Below are 23,271 nucleotides of genomic sequence, written 5' to 3'. Positions count from 1 at the left end.
AATCAAGTGTGACACTAACTACTCGGAGTTAATGCAAAACCATAGATAAAGGGTTCAGTCTCTATAAGACTGCCCTCTTGTTTCAGATGACAATAGCAAGTAGTGGGTTCCCATACATCATCCAACATGAATACAAATCAAGGGCTCCCCTGACTCCCTCTTCATGTTCAATAATTTGCTATAATGGGTCACAGAACTCATAAAAATATTTTACTTAGGGAATATCCAAATGGAAAAATCCATAAGGTAAGATATGGGGGACAAACACAGAGTTCCCATTTTCTCTCTAGGCATGCCACCTTCCCCATGGCTCCATGTGTTCACCAACCTAGAAATTCTCTGAACTTCATAGTTTATGGTTTTTATGAAGGCTCCATTTTATAGATATAATTGATTGAATCATTGACTATTGGTGATTGACTCAATCTCCATCCCCTCTTTTCTCCCCAGAGGTTAGGAAGTCGGTCTAAAAGATCCTGCCCTCTAATCTTGTGGTTGGTGCATCTGGCAACCAGTCTTGATCCTCCAAGAGTCACCTTATTAGCATAAAGTCAGACATAGATGAAAGGGGCTCATTATAAAAGCAAAATACATTTCTGTCATTTAGAAAATTCCAAGGGTTTTAGGAGCTCCATGTCAAGAACAGAGATAAAGATCAAATATATATTTCTTATTATATCAAAATATCACACCCTCTTAACTGATTTTGCTGCTTCAGTCTTCCGTGTTTCTATCCATGATGTACACAGGATTCCCCCCACCCCTCATCTTTTTTTCATAACTTGAAAAGTCCCTAAGTCCTTGAGCATTACTGGTCATATGATCAACACAGTAGAGTCCAAGATTTTCTTTGAACATTTATTTTCTAGAAATTAAGATGACTACATCTGTTGCAGTGGCTAGATTAGTAAAGTGAGATGGTAGCTGAGTGCAGCCGTTCCAGAGTCTAGATGAGCTTCAGCTGCTACTTTGGCCCTGTGACCACATTTTTCTTCATGATACTCAGCTCACAGGCTATCATGAGTGGTATAATGGCTGAGCAGATGGACATACTGAGTTGCTTCATTTGCTTAGGCAATACCATCTGGGCTTGAGACTGGGCCCAGGGCTGATTCAGAAAATCCACAGGCTCCATGGCTTCATAAATTGTTCCTGAGAAGAGTGGGAGTTTCTACCACCTATGTTGGAATCAAGATACTCTTGAGTTTATAGAAGTCAGTGAAAATTCATAATGCACTAGGCTAATGTGTTTGTTTTTTCTGAATGATATGGTGAGCAGTATGCCAATGGGACCTTGAATTTTAGGATAAGTACAGGAAGAATCACTGGCTAACTGGTACAATACAGCCATCTGTCAATCGGATGAGTATCATCTTCTTGACATCATCTAAGAAAGACTAAACAAGGATCTTTGTTCTTCCAGACCCATCTGGAAAGGATGACCAAGAAGGTTGTGTCAATGTTCATCATTGAAAACCTGAGAAAGTACAAGATCAAGTACCACTTCTGGAAGATGGTGGTATTGAGAATATTCAAGTTGCCCAAGGACAAGCCCTTCTATCTGATGGAGTAGATACATATATTTCTTTAGAAGGATTGTGTATTTTGGCTTATCCCTGGTTGTACAAACTTAAAACTAGATGAAGGAAAAGCAATATAAGAAGGATGTTGGTCTCATCATACTAGAATGTATCTAACCTATCTGTCAATATCACAGGAAGTCCTTTACAGTATGTCATTCTGTGATGTGACAACATGGCAGTCCTGAACCATCTTGCCATTAATGGTGACCATCAATTGTAACCGGTGAGCAACATGTGGAAAGGCATCATGAAGAAACACTTTTCTGACTTAGTACCAGATACAATGTACAGAGACCCAACTTGTTATCCCACCTGGACCACACATACCTTGGCATCTGTTAGCAGTACTCTGGCCTGTAGCATGACTAATTTTATGTGGGTTACATCTTCGTAGTAGGGAGCTTTGACCAGGGGAATTAGAAGATACTGAAATATTTCAGATAAAGTATATCTCTGTACTTTCTTGTGGAAACAACTGGTATCATCCAATACCTAGTATGGAAGTTATTGCTACTGATAATGGTCTTTCTCTCCCCACATGTTCATTAATAATAAGGAGAATAGTTATGATATCAACCAATATCAGGAATCACTTAATAAAACTTGGTAGATAGTACCTATAAGGTGGGAGTTGTTATTTTTATTATAGTGATACAGGTCTAACAAACACCCTGGGGATAAGCAGCTTAGTCATCCATACTTACAGTAAGCAGAGTCTTAAAGAAAGAAGTGACTTGATAAAAGTTATACAATAAGTAGCAGAAATATATATATATATATATATATATATATATATATATATATATATATATTCTATATCAGGATTAAACTCGACCACTGAGCCACATCCCCAGCCCTATTTTGTATTTTATTTAGAGACAGGGTCTCACTGAGTTGCTTAGCACCTTGCTTTTGCTGAGGCTGGCTTGGAACTCATGATCCTCCTGCCTCAGCCACCAGAGCCACTGGGATTACAAGCATGTACCAACAGAAACAGATTTTTGAACTTGGTTCTGTCTATAAAACTCAAGCTCTTAACTATTGTGCTCTGCTGACCTGAGTTTCAATAAAAACAAAAATAATGATAATGACAAAGATGTAGTAAATGCTTTCTCAGGTGCTTGGGTTGTAACTCAGTGGTAGAACACTTGCCTAGTACGTGTGAGGCACTGGGTTTGAGCCTCAGAACCACATAAAAATAAATAAAATAAACGTATTATATCCACCTATAACCATATATATATATGCATATACACATATATATATTTATAAAGTGATTTATATATATAAATATATATATTAAGTAATTTCTTTCTGTCAGGCTTGGTCTCTAGTATATTTCTCCTTAATTTATTTAATTCTCCCAAGCACATGCATGCATGATTATCATCCTTATTTACAAATGAGGAAATTGAGGCTCAGCAAGATGAAATCACAAAGTGAGAAAGGAGATCAAGTTCTAACTCATCTTTGTTTGATAGCAAAATTCATGGCTCCTTAGAATTTTTTGTTTATTGGAAAAAGTAATGAAATCCCCATTCCCAAAGGCAATAAACAGTATTTTTCAGTTTGTTATGTTTTTCAGAAATTTTCTGTTTATACATACATATTTTATTTTTAGTAAATTTTAGCTTCTGCACACTATGTTCTATACTTTTTTTCACTTACTACATCTTTTTTTAATAATGATTAGTCACATGTAGATACTCATAGTTTTTATTTTTAATATTTATTTTTTGGTTGTAATTGGACACAATACCTTTATTTTATTTATTTTTATGTGGTGCTGAGGATCAAACTCAGGGCCTTGCACATGGTAGGTGAGTACTCTACTACTGAGCTACAACCCCATCGGTCACTACATCTTAGAAATTTTCTCACAATTAAAAATATTTCTTAGTAGTAGAGCAATTACTTCCTAGTATATGAGAGGCCCTGGGTTCTATCTCCAGCACAGAAAGAAAAAATCTCTTCTGAAACTGTAACATCTGTTTTTTTGTTGTAGCAGCCCTGCAACTACAACATCTTGTTTCAGGAAAATTAAGACAAAACTCCTTAATAAAGTAAAGCCAAAAGGGCTCCATATGGTCTTGAACTATATAGTTTCCAACTTTATGTTATAATTTTCACCTTATTTTTGTGCTTTACCTACACTCTTCCTCCAGGCATTTTTCTACTGTCTATATAAAATTACTGAGTATACAAATGTCTGATGCTCTAATCCTAATCCCATCTCTGCTTTCTCAGCTACTAGGTATTATGCATTCCAGTGTTTTGATTCCTACAATCATCTTGTAATCATTGCATTGCCAACTGGAGAAGATAAGGATTTTTAAAAATTTCTACTGATTAACATGTGACTCCAAGATATTGTAGTGTTGTAATAAACCCAAGATAATAGTGCTGGAGTTATACCTAAAGTTATTCTGGCACTGAAGTGTTACGGCAGACTTTCTAGAGGAAGGAATAACTGAATTGGAAGAATTATCTGATGATTAAGTGGAAGGAGGGAGAAAGAAGAAATGTTCTAGAAATTAAAATTAGGAATGCAAAGGTCAGGAGCAGAGGGGTGGCTAAAGGAAGCATTAGTCCCTCAAAATGTCTATTAGCACCACTATCAAACTGCAAAACACATACACAAAAATATTCATTTGTAATGGAAATAGAGCTTCTGGATAGTTTTAGCACCATCTTCCAACAGTATCTTGGCCACAAAAGACTCTCACCTGAAAATCTCTCTAGAGTCTTGAAGAAAGAGCACAAAATGTTTTAGTAGTGGCAAATTGTTTACTATCATTGCAGCACATTCTGTAAGCATAAGAAGAGAAGAAGGAATAAACAATGAATATAGGAGATGAGACTGGAAAAATAAGCAGGTGCCCAATCATTTTATGAGTTATATTAGATCAGTGGACTTTAATCTGAAAGAAATAGGGAAGAAGTGAAAGTTTTTAACAGAAGGGTCTTGTTATTTTTGCTTTTGAAAATCCATTTGGATACCATAGAGAAGGGGTTATGAAAAGGGCAAAAAACGATGGAAAAGAGATGAGTTGGGAGAAAGCCTTTGCAGTTATCCAGGCAAGAGATAATGATGGCTGAAGACACAACAATAGTAGCTGGACTTCAGACATTTAGTTTGTAGATACAACAAAAAGAGGCTGATTTGAAAGGTTGAATACTCAAGAATGGCTGCCTAAAGAGTTGGTAGACAAAAGAGGAGATGAAAGCTTAAAGGAAAGAAGGCAGCCAGATGTGGTGGTGCACATTTGTAATGCTAGAGACTTTGGAGGCTGAGGCAGGAAAATTGCAAGTTCAAGGCCAACCTCAGCAACTTAGGAGACCCTATCTCAGAATAAAAAATGAGAAGTGCTCAGTGGTTACAAAATAAATAAATTCTGGGTTCATTTCCCACTACTTAAAAAAAAGAAAAAGAAAACTGAGAGACTTCAATTTCAGCTTTCAGAAATTTAATTTAAAAATATTAATTAATTGAACAGCCAGGCATGGTGGCATATGCCTGTAATGCCAGCAGCTCAGGAGGCTGAGGCAGGAGGATCATGAGTTCAGAGCCATAAGCAACACAGCGAGACCCTGTCTCTAAATAAAATAAAATAAAATAAAATAAATAGGGCTAGGGACATGGCTAAGTGGTTGAGTGTCCCTGAGTTCAATCCCTGGTACCTCTCTGCCAAAATTAGTTGAACACAATAGGCAGCAAAAAAAAAAATCATATATCATGAAGTATAGAGTTTGCTGAACTATCACAAAATGAACAATCTTATATAATAAATACCAAGAGTCAAGAAATAGAGCATTTTATTAGTATTCCCTTATACCTTCATATTGGTCATCACCATGACCCTCTTTCCAAAATTAAATACTACATGATTGGTGATAATCATAGTTTAGTGTTGTCCTATTTTAATTCTATAAAGAAAATTGTGTGTGTATTTTTTGTGTCTGATTTCTTTGTCTGAATGGAATCATCCACATTTTTTATATATAGTTCTCATATCTTTATTTTCATAAAAAATTATTAAGCATTTCTACTGTTTTTGCTAATTGGTTCATTTCCAAAATCACAAATACATTGTTATGCACATTCTTATACATATATGGTTTTTAGGCCCATATATGGATTTGTTAGGTTCATAGCTAGGATATGAATCTCTGGGTCACATATGGTGTCTTAGTCTTTTCATGCTGCTATCACAAATATCTGAGACTGGATAAACTATAAAGAACAGAAATTTAATTCTCACATTACTGGAGTCTGAAAGTCCAAATGAGGCATCAGAAGATTCAGTGATGATGGCTGCTGTCTACTTCCAAGATGGTGCCTTGAATACTGTGTCCTCTAGGAGGGATGAATGCTGTGTCCTCATGTGGCAGAAGGACAGCAGAGCAAAGGGGCTCTCCTTTCAATCTCTTTTATAAGGTCATTAATCCCATTCATGAGGGTTCTATCCTCATGACTTAATCAACTGAAAATACTATCAAATTAGCAGTTAGGTTTCAACATATAAATTTGAGGGGATTTTTCAGACAACCGTGTGTGGAATTCTAGGGTTTGATACATACCAATAGCTTTGCCACATGAGTAAACACATAAAGAGTTCTAATTTATTCTAAAACTAACCAACACTGATTTGTTCAGTATTTTTCATTATAGTTCTTCTGGTGGAATTATAGGTACATCTTATTGTGATTTTTAATTGGCATTTAATGATGACTGATGAAATAAAATATTTTTATGAGCTTATTGGAAATTTGGATATCTACTTTGTGAAGTGTGTTGAATCTACAGATCTTCCAATCTATGGACAAAGTGTATTTACATTTTTAAAGATATTCAACTCAATGGTAGAGTGCTAGCCTAGCATGTACAAGGCCCTGAGTTCAATCCCCAGTGTCACAAAATAAACACATTTTTTTCAAATATATATATAAAATTGTGTATATATGAGTATCTTATGGAGTTTTCATTAGATTTAATCCTATATAAGTGGTCATAGTTTGACATTGATATAAATGGTATCTATGCTTTAAGTTTTGTTGTCTATTTTTTTAAATGGAAAAATTACAATGTGTTTCAATTTTGAATATTGACTTTATATTCAACAATCTTGCTAAGGTTCACTTGTTCATTCTAATAGTTTAATTATAGATTCTTCTGAAATTTCTATACAAATAATCTTATTTTCTGAAATAAAGGTATTCTTTCTTTCCTTCCATGTTTTTATACCTTAAAAATATTTTTCTGTTTTATTATTGCATTGGGTAATGTTACCAGAGTTAGCCATCTATCCCCAAAAGCAAATCAGAGGTGAGCACTGTGAGGGCAGGAAAAAAAACTTTAATTTCAGTGTAACTACATTAGGAAGAGCAGAGTGGTCTAGTGACTTGAGATCTGCCTTCAAGAAATTGAGGAGAGCTTTGAGGCAAGGATCCGGCGTTTTGCATTGCTGGTAAAGCAGGCAGTATTGGCCAGATCATGGTCTGGTTCATAATTATGTCAAAATCAATCTAGTGGGAACTTGTCCATGATAAAAAAGTTGCTGGTGAGTGAGGGGGTAATTTTGACTACTGTCACAAAATGCTTATCCATCAGACCTGTTGTTTGGAGTCCCAGGTGACTGCAAGAGAGAATGACTCTTAAAAACTCAGGAGGGGAAAAAAATGTCAGGACAGGCAAGATGGAGTCAGAGAGACAAAATGGAGTTAGGTCAATGACTGGGTCCTGCTTCCATAGATCTCTGATTCAATATTGAATACAAATTGACCCAATTATCACATGAAAAGGCTCTCAACATTTTGCTAAAAAGTGTGGCAATTGTTCCAGACATTTAAGAAAGTTTCTTTTCATTCCTAATTAAAAAAATATTTTTTTAGTTGTTGATGGACCTTTATTATATTTTATTTACATATGGTGCTGAGAATCAAACCCAGTGTCTCACACATGCTGATCAAGCACTCTACCACTGAGCTACAACCCCAGCCCCCTCATTCCTAATTTTTAAAAAGGATTTTTTAAACCACATATGGATAATATTTTTCCTTGAATGTCTCATAATTTTGTTATTGGGATGTGATAATTTTAGACAACATATATTGTAAAAACTCTATTAGTTCTTCACTCCAGGACAATTTGTTTATTGATTAGCTGCATTACTTTAAGTAAAGTCTGTTCCTCCCCACTCCTACTCCTGAATGTGAAACCTCTGTTGTTGCTGCTAAGAGGATACAGGCATGGGTATTACTGTCACTCTCCCCGTGATAACAGTAGTTATGGTAGGTCTCTCCTTGATTGTTGGTTTCTCTGACCACATCCAGCTATTTAACTCCACTATTTGATAGCTGATTGCTTTATTTTTATAATATCTTGATACATAAATTGCTTTACAAATTGATCCAATTAAATTATACTCCTTTATAGGGAAAACTTTCATGATCAGTATTCGAGATTTGTCCCTTGTATTGCTCTCAAAAAACAATATAAAGCTGGGCACGGTGGCGGACACCTGTAATCCAGGAGGCTCAGGAGGTTGAGACAGGAGGATCTCAAAGCCAGCCTCAGCAAAAGAAAGGCGCTAAGCAACTCAGTGAGACCCTGTCTCTAAATAAAATACAAAGTAGGGCTGGGGATATGGCTCAGTGGTCGAGTGCTCCTGAGTTCAATCCCAGGTACCCCACCCCCCAAAAAAAAAGCAATATAAAAGGATATACAATATATGAATATAATCAAGAAAATTTACTAAAACTTGGCAAGAACAGCAAGTGTCTGTAGCACTTGAATCATAACCTATTCCTCCCTCCCCAGAGCATGCAGACAGCATAACAGAAATTCCATTCCAGGCTGCTGCAGTCAAGAACTTAGGCCTTCCTCTTTCCCTAGCAACCAGTCAGAGGACAATGATATCTTTCTGAAAGAGGAAGGGCATCACCATTTCTCATCCTGCTCTTAGTGGAAAAGGAGCCTTCATCTACTTAGTTCTTTGCCTTGGGATAGAGGTTCTATCTTGAGAATAAAGATATTGAAAATATTAGGGCCCAGACTGCCCCTGCCCTAGTTTATAAGGCAGAGACTTTGCTCCAAAAGAGGCAATACAAGATATGAAATTACTTCCCATTTCCCACACGCAGAGCATTCAGCTTTTTAAAAAAGGTGTGTCATACAAAGAAAAGTATATCACTTTCACTGTCTCCAGGTCTAGGGCCATGACTCAGAGATTTTGCCCTGGGGAAAATGCAAGCCATAATACAAAGCTAACTCAAAAGTTCTTTCCAAAATAATAGACTTCATTTACAATGGAGTGCCAGGAAGTTCAAGTTTCAACACACTGTCAGAAAGACTGGAAATTATGAAGAAAAACAAAGGAGAAGTGACTGGTAAATTTATTAGGAGGACTATGTAAGCATTTCAGACCTATGAATTTATAGTTCTCAACAATTTTGGAAAAAAATGCTCTCTTCATTTTCTCAAATATTTTCCCTTCTTTTCCTAGGGAACTATAATTACATATATTTTCTCTGCATTTATTTTTTAAAAATTCTCTTTGTGTTTTATTTTTGATACTTTGCATTGCTATGTCTTTCTGTACACTATTTTTTTCTAGTTGTGAATCTGGTGTTAATCCTATCAATTCTTTTTTAACCTTTGACATTGGGGTTTTCTTCTCTAGAAACCACATCTATTGGATGTCTTTTTTATCATTCATGGCTCTCTACTTGAAATCTCGTTTTGAATACATGAAAAAACATTATAATGACTCTTTTAATGTCCTTGCCTACTAAATCTATCAGCTGTTTAATTTCTGGATCTTCTTTTATATTGACTGATTTTACTCCTAATTCTAAGTTCTATTTTCATATACTTGGTAATTTTTGATGGAATGAAAAACATTATAGATTTTACCCTACTGATTAGTTTTCTATTCTTATGAATATTCTCAAGCTTTTTTCTGCAATACTGTTTATTTCTAAATAATGTGGTTCTTTTGAGGATTGCTTTTAAATTTTGTTAGGTAAGATCAGTAAAAGCTCTGATTAGCATGTGTGTGAAAATTTAAGATATTTTTTTTCATTTTTAATGCTGAAATTTTTTTACAAAGCATGTGAAAATGACCATATGTAACCCACAAAACTTAAAATATTTTTTTCTCTAGCCCTTTACTGAAAGTGTTCACAAATCCCTACTCTTTTTAAATTTTTTTATTAGTTACACGTGACAGTACAATGGCGTTGACATATTCATACATTTGAATCAAATGGGGTATAATTTTTCATTTTTCTGAGTGTACAGATTGTAGAATTAATAGCTAAATACAGAGACTTGAACTGATTTATTTTCATCCATTTTTTTGAAGACAACTAGTAATGGTTTGTCCATTACATGACATATATTGTCTGTTTCTTAACTGGCTAATTTTCATTGAATATGGGACATTGAGACTGAAAAATTTTGATCTTTAGAATCTGATCAACATTATCATCTTCCAGAGAGGATTTAGTGTTCATTTTACACATCATTTAGATTAGGGACCGTTTATCTTAATCCAATCAAGGACTATACTGAGTCAAAGTGATGCTTCAGTCCTTGTAAGGGCTAATCGATTTTTATTGCATCATTACTCCTAGTGTATTTTTTTTTTTTTTAGATCTTAAATAAAAGCTTAAAGTATTTATCAGACTCATCCTCTCTCTGGGGCCTTGAACTTCACTAAATAGTCTCAGCCAAGTGAGACTGCTGAAGTTTCTACTCAATTCTAGACTGTTGCTTCTGAAATGCAAGTGAAAGTTATGTCAAATGACAGGCCTTTTCTGGTTTCCTACTGTAATGGTTAATTTGAATTGTCAACTTGATGGGATTAAGAGAATACAATCAATAAGAGGCTTATGGGTGTGTCAATGAGGGGGTGTCTGAGAATGATTGGCATGTGGGATAGCCAACTGAAATGGAGATGAGACCCTCCCTAAGCATGGGCAGCACCATCCAATAGGACAATGGCTTGAATGAAATGAAAGTTGGAAAAACAAAGAAGCCACAGTAGATGCAAGTTTGGTTTTTGGAGGGGTTCTTGATTGCTGCTGTGATCCTCTGAGGATATCTGACTCTTCTCCACTCTTCCAAAGTGGACTCTGCCAGTGATTCTCTAGAAGCCTTTGGTCTTTGGACTAGGATAGCACTGTTGATCTCTCTTGTTCTGGGGCTTCAGCCTCTTGCAGTGTGCAGCTACTGGTTCTTCCAGCTCTCCAGCCTGCAGACAATCATTGTGGAGTATCCAGTTTCTAGTCACCTAAGCCAACCTAATAAATCCCCTTTTTATAATTATACTTCCTGTTGATGCTGTTCCTCTAGAGAACCCTGACCTTCTCTCTGGCATATTAGTCCCACAAGCCCTTCCTATACTTTGAGTTTTCCAATACCTTCAGGTAGGTTTGTGTAGCTTTCCCTCATGTTCTAAGCAGGAGTGTTGGAACAAAACAATCTAGTGTACCATTACCTGAAGTGGAAACTGCATATTTTATTTCAAATATCAGGGATGATATCTGGATGGTGATTTCTTGGAGATATCTTGAGGGCATTTAGATATATGGATCTGGAACAATTCTGCTGCATGTCTCTTACATATTGGTGTTTTCTGATCTCCCTGTCCTTGGGTGACCTCTTAACTACAGTGGCTTAATTTATCACTTATATGCAAATAGTTCCTCATTTTGGTATCTTTGGTCCAGGGCTTTCTTCTACAATCCAGAGTTGAATTTTGAACTCTCTATTAGTTGTCTACACCTGCTTCAAAATCAGCATGTTTAAACAAGATCTTTTATTGTTCTTCCAACCCCACCAACCAACTTATTCTGAGTTGAACTTCTTCCTTAACATTGTCATCCAACTCTTAAAGTCTTGGCTAGTTTATCTTTTAAATACTTCTCAATTCCATTCGTTTACTTCTGTTCTCATTATTTCCACCCTTTCTAAACTACCATATCAGTCTCTTTAATGGCATAAATTCTTATTTGCCATTCAGTTCTAGTGCCCAGTAGAATTCCAAATACTAGAAAACATATATTGAAGCAAAAATATACTTTATTGAAATTTTGGAAAAGATTATATATAACTATGTGAACTCAGTTTAGCACATTGAAATTGGAAAACAGGAGCTTTTGAGATCTGAGTTTTGTTATGTAACAAATGGTTAGAAGTCTATGCATTAGAGTCAGGTTATACAGGCTTGAATCCTATGTTTTGACTCATTGTATGAAGCTGAATAGGGTTTTTAATTTCTTTTCTTTCTTTCTTTCTTTTTTTTTTTTGCCACCAGGGATTGAAACCAGGAGCACTTAATCACTGAGCCACATCCTCAGCCCTTTTTAATATTTTATTTAGAGAAAGGGTCTCACTGAGTCACTTAGGGCCTCACTAAGCTTCTAAGGCTGGCTATGAATTCACAATCCTCTTGCTTGAGCCTCCTGAGCCGATGGAATTACAGGTGTGTGCCACTGTGCCTGGATGGTCTTTAATTTCTTGATGTCTTAGGTTCTTTATGTAAGAAATGTACTAATAATGCCAAATTCTTCATAGCATTATAAAGATTAAATTAGATAATGGTTGTAGAGAGCTTGAAGCATTATCTGGGACATAGGAAGTGCTCAATAAATGTTAGCCATTAATAATTATACTAATAGAATTATGTACCCTACTTTGTGCAAAAAATTTTTGATAAGCATACCTCCTGACATTCATCTATTATTAACCATGGTCTTTTAAATTGACAGGATTCCATAAGTACTACTAAGAATGAGAAAAAGTATGTATTTATATTTCACTATTAACACATGATATATAGTAATAATGGAATTTTGATGTACTTTTTAGAAGATTTCAAAAATCAAATTCACAGATTTATAGAAGACCATTTTATCATTAAAATGCGATATATGTAAGCTAAATTGGTACTACAGACTCATGAGTTTGGAGAAACGCCAATATACTGTGATATTCTAAAGTCCTTCAATGGATATTTTATCCTTGAAACTTACTTTTTAAAAAATATTTTTAGTTGTAGATGGACACAATACCTTTATTTTATTTATTTATTTTTTATGTGGTGCTGAGGATCGAACCCAGTGCCTCACACATGCTAGGCAAGTGCTCTACCACTGAACTACAACACTAGCTCCTTGAACTTTACTCTTACAGTTACAATTTTTCTTAATTCCCTCAACTTGTACATCTTTAACATGTGTTGGATTTTCAGACACTTTAGAAAAATGGTGTGGTTTACATGAACAATGTATGTAACCATAAATTTATATGACCCCAAGAGGAGAATAAAAAATTAATGCTTCCAGCTCAGATTTTTAAAACTTCATTTTAGTCTTTACTAGTGATTATAATAATAAGTTTTGAAAGTTATACTAAAATTATAATCATGGCATTCACACAATTACTTAACTGTTGCCGATAGCCCTGCCATCTGAATGGTACAGCTGTTTGTATGTTACAGATTGGTTAAAAACAGTTGTTCCTATGTTCATATTCAGCTACTCATAAAACATTCCAAGACATTCCATATATCTTCTATGAGCCAATATTTCACCTTTTTCAGAGATAAAAGTATATATGGTCATTGTATTTATTGCAATGAGTATTTTCCTAATTTCTTCAAAAAATAAAACAGTAATATGAGTTACTGCATTCTAACCTTTTAGAAACTGCACATATCAGTCAACACTAGGGGAAAAAACAATCTAGACATTCACTGAAGCCTGACCTAGAAATAAATGAGAGAGTTACATTGGAATATCAATGTCTAGCTTAATATTGCAATCCTTCAATAATAAATGGGAGGAGGGCTGCAAAGCTAATCTGTTGTGAAGAAACCCACTCTTATGGTGGTTAGGTGGTTTATTAATGCATGTTTAAATTATTTTTTCTGCTTCTGGGTATAGGTGGTAATGGGAAGAGCACAGAGGGCGGAAATCAGTGAATAAGGGCCTCTGGTGTGTAAGTGAAGTTGGGAGAGGTTTGAACAGTAATTGTGCTCTGGGTATATCTCAGTCATCCAGACAGTAGTGACATTCTTTACATAAGAAAGAAAACTCTGGGAAATAGCTTGACTAAAATGCATGGACTTTTTAAAAAGGAAAACAGCTCATATGATGACTGTGGTCAGGAGCTGACCATTAGTTTCTTAAAGGTAGGCATCTTGTCTGTCTTGTTTAATTATGTATCCTTAGTGCTCAGCATATAAAAGTAGTGCTGAAACCTATTTGTTGGGTAAAATGCAAGAACTTTCCAAATGTAGAAAAGTTGTCTCTTAATATGACCATCTGAATTCTGAGAGGTAGAAGAATTAGAAATTTCTACCAGAATGAGGAGGTAGAAATTTAATTATTAGACACTTAAGAAAATAGAATTGGTTGCTCCAGTCAAGAAATTATTTTGGTGTAAAGAAAGAAAGGCAACAATAAGTACTCAGAGAAAAAGGAGAGAGAGTGTAGAACATAAGATAAATAGCATAGAATAGAAGGTTAGAAGGTCTTCAGCTTAATTAAAACTTTGTGAAGACCCTGATGTCAGCAAGCTACCATCATAATGTTGAAAATCAGCAAAGGCTATTTGTTGAATCCATTAATTATTTTTCCAATTCAACCTTTCTTTGTTATCCTCATTACTATAATTGTAGTAAAGTTTCTCATGATCCCTTACCAGGATATTTGTAACAGTCCCCAAAGAATGTAAGTTTCACAGAAGCTAGAATTTTTATAAGTGTTGTTCATTGCAGAATCCTCAGAACTTTAAACACTGCCAAACACATAGCCTGCCTTCAATTGTTATCCCATTCATTTGTTCAAAAAGTATTTTTGAGCACCTATCATGGGCCAGGCACTAAAATAAGGGATTGGAAGAACAGTGAAAGCAAGTTAGTTAATATTCCTACCTATATTTCACTTGCATTCTAGTAGGATTATAAAAAGAAACACAAATATGTAGCATATTTTCAAGGGGTCAATTAAGTTCTGTGAAGACAAGGAGAGTAAGATATAATGAAAGAAGATTATGAGAGTTGAAGGTCTCATTTTAGAAACTTGAAGGTCTCATTTTAGGATTTTCAGGAAAGAGCTATCTAAAGAAGTGACATATAAACATAGACTGAAAAAAACAAGGAAGCAAGTCATAGGAAGGTCTAGAGAAAGATCATTCCAGAGAAGGGGAATAGTTCATGCAAAGGCCTTGGAGTGGGAAACAATTTGATGTGTCTAAAGCAGAGTGTAAAAGGCAAAGAGTGTTAAAAGTTGTGATTTTAAGTAACAAGGAGCCAGATGATGTGAGCTTTGTTGACTAACTACTTGTGTTATGGGCACATCAACAGCTTATTTAACTCAGCCCTATGAGTGCCAGATGTTAACCTAGGTGAAGATGTTGGAATTCATTACAAGAAAATGTGTTTCACACTGATTCATTCAGACTAGGAAGAAAAAAACATGAAGTCTGTATTCCTACAAAGCATGCCAAATAAACCAATGTGTACCTCTGAACCTTTCTCTTAGCAGATTTTTAGAGAAACAGAGTTGTCAAGGGCACATTGAGGAGGGGAGTGCTGAAAGTATTACAGGGCTGGGGACTTATGGGAAATTGAGCCAGCACAAAGAACTCCCCTTCAAATACTGAATCTTGTGATCAAGTCTGAGAGATTTCAGACATGTCACTCAGAGTAACAAGAATGAGTTTATTAGAAAGGAGGGAAAAGGGGACACTCTCAAGGGAGAGAGTGGGTCCTCTCAGAGAGGAGTAGGGCAGAATGCCTCTCCTGAACTCCAGATTTATTGGGGATCCCAGAGAAGTTTCCAGAGAATTCTACCTTTTGACTGACAGCAAGATGACATCAGACTTTCAAGTCTCTGCTGCCATGACAACTCTAGCTAGGTCACTTTGGCCGGTGCTAACCAGTTCTAATTGGAATGTTCTTATGGATTCTATGGTTAGGGGGAATTATCCTTATCTCCCTGAGTTCTGGGATCTGGTCTGTGAAAGGGTCAAAGTTCTCCTGTTCAGGGTAACTTGGGTTCTTCTTAATGACATTATTTCAGGCCTGCATTTCTCCTGCAGATTACAGGTAGTTTGCTGAGGAAAGTGGCATATTCTGTCCACTTAAGCCAAGCAGGGCTGCAGGTAAATTGCTTCTTAAAAAAGAAAGCCTTTGGGGGGTCAGCACTGTAGGCTCAGTTTATATAATTATTCCCTTATCCTCGTGTTCCTACCACTCACATCTGTCTGTCCCCTATCAAATGGATTCTCTGAAGAACTATGAAGTCCAGCTGAAGCCCTATAGAAGAGATAGCAGAACTAGGGAAGAAGTGAAATCTTAGGGCTAGGAAGATTGTGAACAACTATCCTTTTTTGTCACATTTATTCCTTTACTTAAAAAAACCTCCAAATAGCACTGGATAAGCTCTATGTAGGAAAAGTAGCAATCTGGAGATACTGAGGGTCAGGCGATTTTGTTTCTCCTATGAACCAATAGTGAGTTCCACAGCAAGGTGAATGTTGGACTTCATGAGACTCCAAGGTCAAAGAAGGTATTATAAATAAGCTAGAAATTTTGCTAATAGTAAATTTAAACCCATAAGCCTACAGGAAAGGAGTACAACCCAAGAGTTATGATTATATTCAGAATCTTGTGAACCAAAGCAAGAGCTGTGTATTCATGTAGGAAGTAATCAGTGTTCCACATTTTGTAACCACTCAAGCGAAACTCTTATTTTCAGGGGAAATTAAGCATATATATATTTGTGGGAAGAATGCATTCTTGCACTACACTGTCAGGCTCAATACATGACAAAACAATATTGTACTTAGTCTCCCAGATTAGAATTTACTTATTAAAGAAATAATAAAGTACTTAAGTTTTGAAAGCTTCTCGCCCCCACCACTTCAATCGAATCACAGTGACTGAGAAAAACATGAGCAAATTCAGAGAATGTATATTAAGATAACGCCAGTCTGGCTAATACTAAAGCTTTATCCAACTGATTGAACTTGATATGATAAAGGCCTACTTTGAAGTAAATTCTTGAGTCAGTTTGATGCCATTTTAAATGAAAGGATGGTATCCCTTCTGAATTCATTTGATGAAGGGATTCAATAAGCAGAGAAAAACAGTCCTTTTATCTTTAAATTGTGGACACTGAATTTCACTATCACCAACATCAGTGCCAGCACATGCCTCCGTGACTAGTTACTCATATTTCTAATTAGGAAGCAAGGTTCCAGAATCCAAATCCTCTTTCTTAGCCTTTTTTGTTCTAGATGTTTAAGATATGGTACACAATAGTTGATAAAAAATGTTTGTTGGATAAATGAGTGAAAGAAAAGTTTCCCTCGATCCAGGAGTTTGCAGTCCAAGATAGACATCTCTCAGGATTAATGTGAAAGTAAAGCAGGGTCAAATTATGCTATGTTCATATATGAATAGATCATAATTCATACCAATTTTATCTATAATTACTCTAATGAACTAACTGAAAATAAATAAATAGAAAAAAGACCAATAGAGCAGAGGAAGGAGATCATGGGGGGGAAGAGGGGAGGAAAAGAGGAAGGACTGAGGATTGAAATGAAGAAAACTATGTTATTTGCATTTATGAATATGTCAAAATGAACCCCACTACTATGTATAACTATAATGCACTAATGAATTTTTTAAAGTATGGGAATAGGACATAGTAGAATAATGGTATCAAAACTTCTATTTCTAAAATGCCATGATTTTACGTCAAAAATATTAGCAGCCATGCACACATTTCATCTGCTAATCTGGAGTAAATTAATTCTAAAAATGGGAAAACAGTTAAGTTCAGACTTGGGACAAATTTGGAAAATCAAGGGGGGAGGGCAAAAGCTCTTTTTTGGCAATGTGATTAACATGAGTGGAGTCCGAAGAACTATTGAAAACATGGAGTATCATATCGGGTGTTGATGTTTTTTGCCCTCTCACTTGTAGTAGTGGTGTTGGGGGCTCAGAATTAATTTTTGCTTTAAGCATATGAGTTTAACATTTAAGAAATATCTTCTTTCTAGGTACATTGCCTCGAATAGGATGTGTTGAAAACATGACAGATAATGCTACAAGAAGGCAGCCCACCTTCATATCATTATAGGTAACTCAAATAACACAACAAATTTACTTTTTCTGTTTTCCTTTTCTTTTTCTATATGAATTCTTTTATTATTGGTTCTTTTTAGTTACACATGGAAATTGAATACATTCTGACATAATTATAGAAGCATGGAATATATCTTGTTTTTTAATTCATTCTACTATCCTTCCTACCACCACATCATCACCTCCCCTCCCTTCAGGCCCATCTACCTATTTTTCTTAACTATTATTATTTAAAACAGAAAGATGATGCCACTAACTGGCTTTGTAACTGTAGTCACTTTGCTTTGGGGGCTGCCATTTCCTCATTGTTAAAATGAGGCTTTCTTCCAAGCTGATGCCCAAAGTCCTTCCAGGTCCTCTGATTTTATGATTCTAACACTTGACAAGCTTAATCCTTGAGTCTTATGCTTGAAAAGTAGAAATGATATGTTTCCTCTTTTACTTTGAATCCTCTCCCTATAAACATCTCTTCCCACTACCATCCAAAGAACTCCTTTCATTGCTTAGAAAATAAATTACTTTTAATACAGAGATTAGATTTAAGCTTACTGGAACATTACTTAGCCACTTCTAATCTTTTCTGGAAGAGAGTGGTATATAAATAATAAATAAATGATATAAAAATGAAACGGCATATTTAAAAGCCCATTTAAACAAAATTTAACAGGGGTTTTAAGTACAGGAAGCAAAGACATCAAAATCTCTCACTACAGGGAGTACATTTAGTGAGCCAGCCAGGGCAAAGGGTATTCCAGAAATAAAACATTGCAGAACACACCTTGGAGGTAAGAAGGCTTGTTCCCAGAGATATCCTCAGCTTGGCCCAAATGGAAGAGATGATTAGCTTCAAAGAGAAAAATCAAGAAAGCAAAGGGATGGCACATGCTATAGTTAAAAATTGGGAGGCAGATTGAAACACAGACAATCTGACATTAATAGCCACAGTAGAAGTAATAATATTATTATCATTTAATTTAGCCATACTAGAGCCAGACCCTGCACAAAGCATTTTAGACACACTTTTGAATTTATTCCTCACAAAACTCTGTGCAGTTGGGAGGTTTATCCTCATTTTACCAATTGAGGAAACTGAGGTTTAGAAAGTTGCCTATAATTTCCAAATCACACAACACATATGCATGAGAGGCTATTAAAGAATTGCCTGTCTCTGAAATCTATGTTCTTAAATCCAGCATAGAAAGTCTGTACATCAACAGTTCTCATTGAAACAGTTGAAATTCCTCATGCTGAGAATAAAACACTTCCTCTTGCTGAGGACAGCCACTAGGAAAATTAAGATTGACACATTCTCTGGCTAACTAAATCTGCATATGTATATTTCCTGCCTTTTGTCCCACTTGGCCTCCTATTCTCATATAAACCTTTTCATGCCACTGAGACCCCAAAGATAGAGAAGGATCTCTGTCTTATTCCAAGTTGGCTTTGAATAAACCTGTTTTCCTGCCAGCTGCCTCCCAAGTGTTTGTGGAACACCAAAAGGGGTAAAGCCATTCTCTGGTAATCTGATGATTCCAGGCATTTGGTCTCTAGCTTTGCTTGCTTAAGAACTTTGTTGCTGACATAGGAATACATACTTCTCTTTGGCACTCTTTTATTTGCACCCTATGTTCGCACCCCCTTCTATTTGGCCAATTGCAACATGTTACAATTAATTAACTAAAGCTCATCTTACAGTTGCTCCATTTTTTCTTCTTAATGGAGTCTTGAGTGACAGCTCAGAAAGCTGCCTAGGTTGTCAATAACAGGCTTCTTTGTTTGCATCCAGTTTTTCAATCTGATCAGTATCGATTTCAAAAGGTAGTAGTGGCCTCATGATATAAAAATGAAGTTTAGCTATTTTGTTCCAAGATCCAAATTGATTGCAAAACATTAGCAATGTAAACAGGGGTATTAAAGAAAATAATTCCAAATTTCTTACCATTTTATTTGAATATCTCTAGAATTCTTTTTTTAAGATTAAAATATATCCCCCAAGGCCTTCTGCATTCTAGGCAAGCACTCTATCACTGAACTGTATACCCAGTTCTTAATTTTTTTTTTTGAAACAGGGTCTCACTAAGTCACCCAGGCTATCCTCAAACTTGAGATGTTCCTGCCTCAGCCTCCCAGGAGCTTCCAGTATTCTTTTATTGGCTTAATGTTCAGCATTTTCAGTTTCAATTTTTCTTGTTGGGCTACTTTTTTGCAGTACTGTGTACTGAACTCAGGGCCTCATGTATGTTAAGAAAACAATTAACCACTGAGCCATATCCCCAGCACCATTATTGGGCTGCTTTTTTAAGAGTGACTATTTTCTACAGTTTCAATTTGGTATGTAGCCATTGGCTATATAAAGGAGTACAGCCAACACCTGCATCCTTCTCAGAGGATTGCTGGGAAAAGGCAGGGAGTATCTGTTGTTTAAGAAAAAATATTGTTCTGGATTAATTCTGGTTTTCCACTTTTTAAAGGAACATTTACATTTAAAAGCAAGTTTATTTCAGGGTCAAAATTATAATATGGCCTCGAAACCTTTCATATATCTACTATATGTGGCTAGTATTGACATGACAAGAGAAAGTTAAAAAGTTTCATTTCAGCTGGGTACAGTGGTGCATGCCTATAATCCCAGTGGCTTGGGAGGCTGAGACAGGAGGATTATGAGTTCAGAGCCAGCCTCAGCAAATATGCAAGGCCCTAAGCAACTTAGCAAGACCCTGTCTCTAAATAAAATATAAAAAGGGCTGGGGATGTGGCTCAGTGGTTGAGTGCCCCTCAGTTCAATCCCTGGTACAAAAAAAAACAAAGTTTCATTTCAAAAATCATGAATCCTATTATATGTGCTAATCTAGAATTCCTAAACCAAATTACTAGTCAATCTTAACTTTTGGACACTATTCTTTCATTTGATAGAGTTGCTGTGGGTAATTGATTTCCAAGTTAACTAATTACAATTTAACCATGATAGATGTGCCCACTGCACAAAGTAAATAATATAAAGGGTTTGAGTGGTGTCTTCAATCACCAGCCCACAGCAGTGATCTAGTCTTATGTCACCTAGATAACCTGCAGCTGGCTAGTCCCAAAGGACTGTCAGCCATATTTTACCACTTTGAAGTTGTAGCCTTATATTCTTTGGCAAGATAAAAGGTATTTGCACTATTATAAATAGCTAAACAAACAGCCAGTACATTCCCCATTAATAGTTTAAATATAATTTACAACTTGATATAAACTCAGATGAAATTTTTTAAACAGAAGGCACTACAATATTTTTTCAGTTAGATTTTACCAATTCAAGTTATTAACATAAGTTGACTATTTTCTATAAATCACCAATCCTCAGAGGAACATAATTTCTAGTTTCAAAACTTCAAAAGGAAGGTCATATCACAACGTGTTACATTTTCAGAGGTATCACATTAGAATTTGATATCACATTCTGCCTTTTTTGTTAGTGTTGTTCATAATTGCATAGATCGATAATAAATTAGCATGAAATAGCAATTCTAATCATATCAGTAGACATGTCCTCAAGGTCAGCTTAAATGATTTATGACTGAGAAAATTAGTATAGATTTTATGATTTGTTTAGGTGTCTTTCATGTGCAGAGACTAAGAATGTCTCTGGGTTTCCAGGGTGTTCAATATTTCTAATTACCAGAAATATCATCCCTTGAAAGTGATTTACAATGAAAGGAAAAATTGTAGTGACATATAATCTGTCCTTTTATATCCATCTGATAATTTATTCATTCCATTGACATGTGTTGAGTTCCTCCTTGGTACCAAGCACTGCACTAGACAAGGGGATAGGAAACTGAATAGAACATGGAAAGGACTCTCAAAGTTTAGTGGAGAAGAAGAACCGATGATAGATAAAAACAGCGAAGTATTTTAGGCACTATACTAAAGGTGAGTGAAGTACACTAGAAACACAGAGGCAGGAGCAAAAAAAAAAAAAAAAAAAACTTAACAACTTGTATCAAACTAGCAAGGTCACAGTAAGTAGAATTAGAATACACTTTCAGAGTTATACAAAGCAGAGAAGTTCTTTATGATCCCCAGTGTATGGAAGTCTTTTTGTCAATCATAACAAGGCTATGTTTTAAAACTTGAAATGCTATGTATAAGTGCACTACTAAGTATCACAAATACTTTCAGGGTCTCAGTCTCTAAACACTAACAAAAAAAATTGTATCCTATCAACACGGAGACTGACTCATTAACCATGTTATGTTTCAATATCTCAGATACATCCATGTTTTCCAATGAGAAAGAGTGGAAATTGGCCCTATCCACGATAAAAAGACATGGATTAATTTAAATTTAGTTCAAAACAATGAGGCTTAATTTAACTTTTCATTTTCTACCTATATACCCAATTATATTCTAATGGAGCACCATGCTTTCAGTGGATCAGAAATAACAGATGGAGCAAACTGTGTGATACTCCTTCCTAAATTAGTGCTTGAACTCATTTAGGAAGAATTTTGTCTGTATAAACTGCTCTTTGGATAAAAATGTGTAACAAAAGAAGCCTGGTTCTTAAGGTAAGATAGACACTACAATTTAAAGTCTAAATATATTTTTCTAATTGTCAATTCTTTACAAATAAAACTTTATGGCAGCTTGAGGAGATCATTGGAATTAATTACACCCACTCAATTTTTCTTATAGAACTCTAAATCTTAGATACAAATGCTTTGGGTATTATACCTGACTTAACCAAATGTGCTGTGTGCATCTATATGGTAATTGAATACAGGAATAACTACCCAGGATTCTGTTCAACCATAATTGCAAGTAACCAAGGGAAAAGTCCTACAGAATTCATAATCAGTGGGAGATGTTTTGACACAGAATGATCAAATTAGGTATTTTAGCAACACGAAGAATAATATATCTCACACAAAAAATAGAGATGGTAAGCATGACTTAAGGACCAAGGGAGAGAAGAAGAAAAGAATTGTTGAAAAAAGACATTGGAGGCAAAAAGTTTGAAAAGAAAAATGATATATTGTATTCAGAACTTTGGGGAGGAGGTGAAGGATAGACTTTGTGAGATTTAAGAGCTAAGCCAATTATTATAAAAAGAGCTCAGAGGTGGCAAGACTGTCACTCATAATCTTTATTGATTAAAAGTGACTGTCTTGACTGCTATTTAAGACAAGGTTTCTTATACAACAGAGCAGAACAAACAAACTTTACCCAGTCAGTCAAAGATTCCTCAGACTGTTTGGATTTCACTGCATATTTTGGTTATTTGGAGAATATGGATTAGAAACAGAAGTCACCCACATCCAGTATGCACAAGAAGAGATAAAACTTACTCCATTTAAATGAGACCCAGAATTGTTAAATTTTGATAAGTAGAGAATTGAAAGCCATGGGATAAGTGTCCAAATCAAGATAATCAGGGTGGAAATCCACAGTATGAAATCTTGGATATCCAGGGGCCTATGTGAAGTCACCAACAACAATTTCTGCTGAAAGGAGAATGATAATTGGAATGGTAT

The sequence above is a fragment of the Urocitellus parryii genome, chromosome X (genome assembly GCF_045843805.1).
Source record: "Urocitellus parryii isolate mUroPar1 chromosome X, mUroPar1.hap1, whole genome shotgun sequence".
Lineage (NCBI taxonomy): Eukaryota > Metazoa > Chordata > Mammalia > Rodentia > Sciuridae > Urocitellus > Urocitellus parryii.
This window is presented reverse-complemented; position numbering follows the sequence as displayed.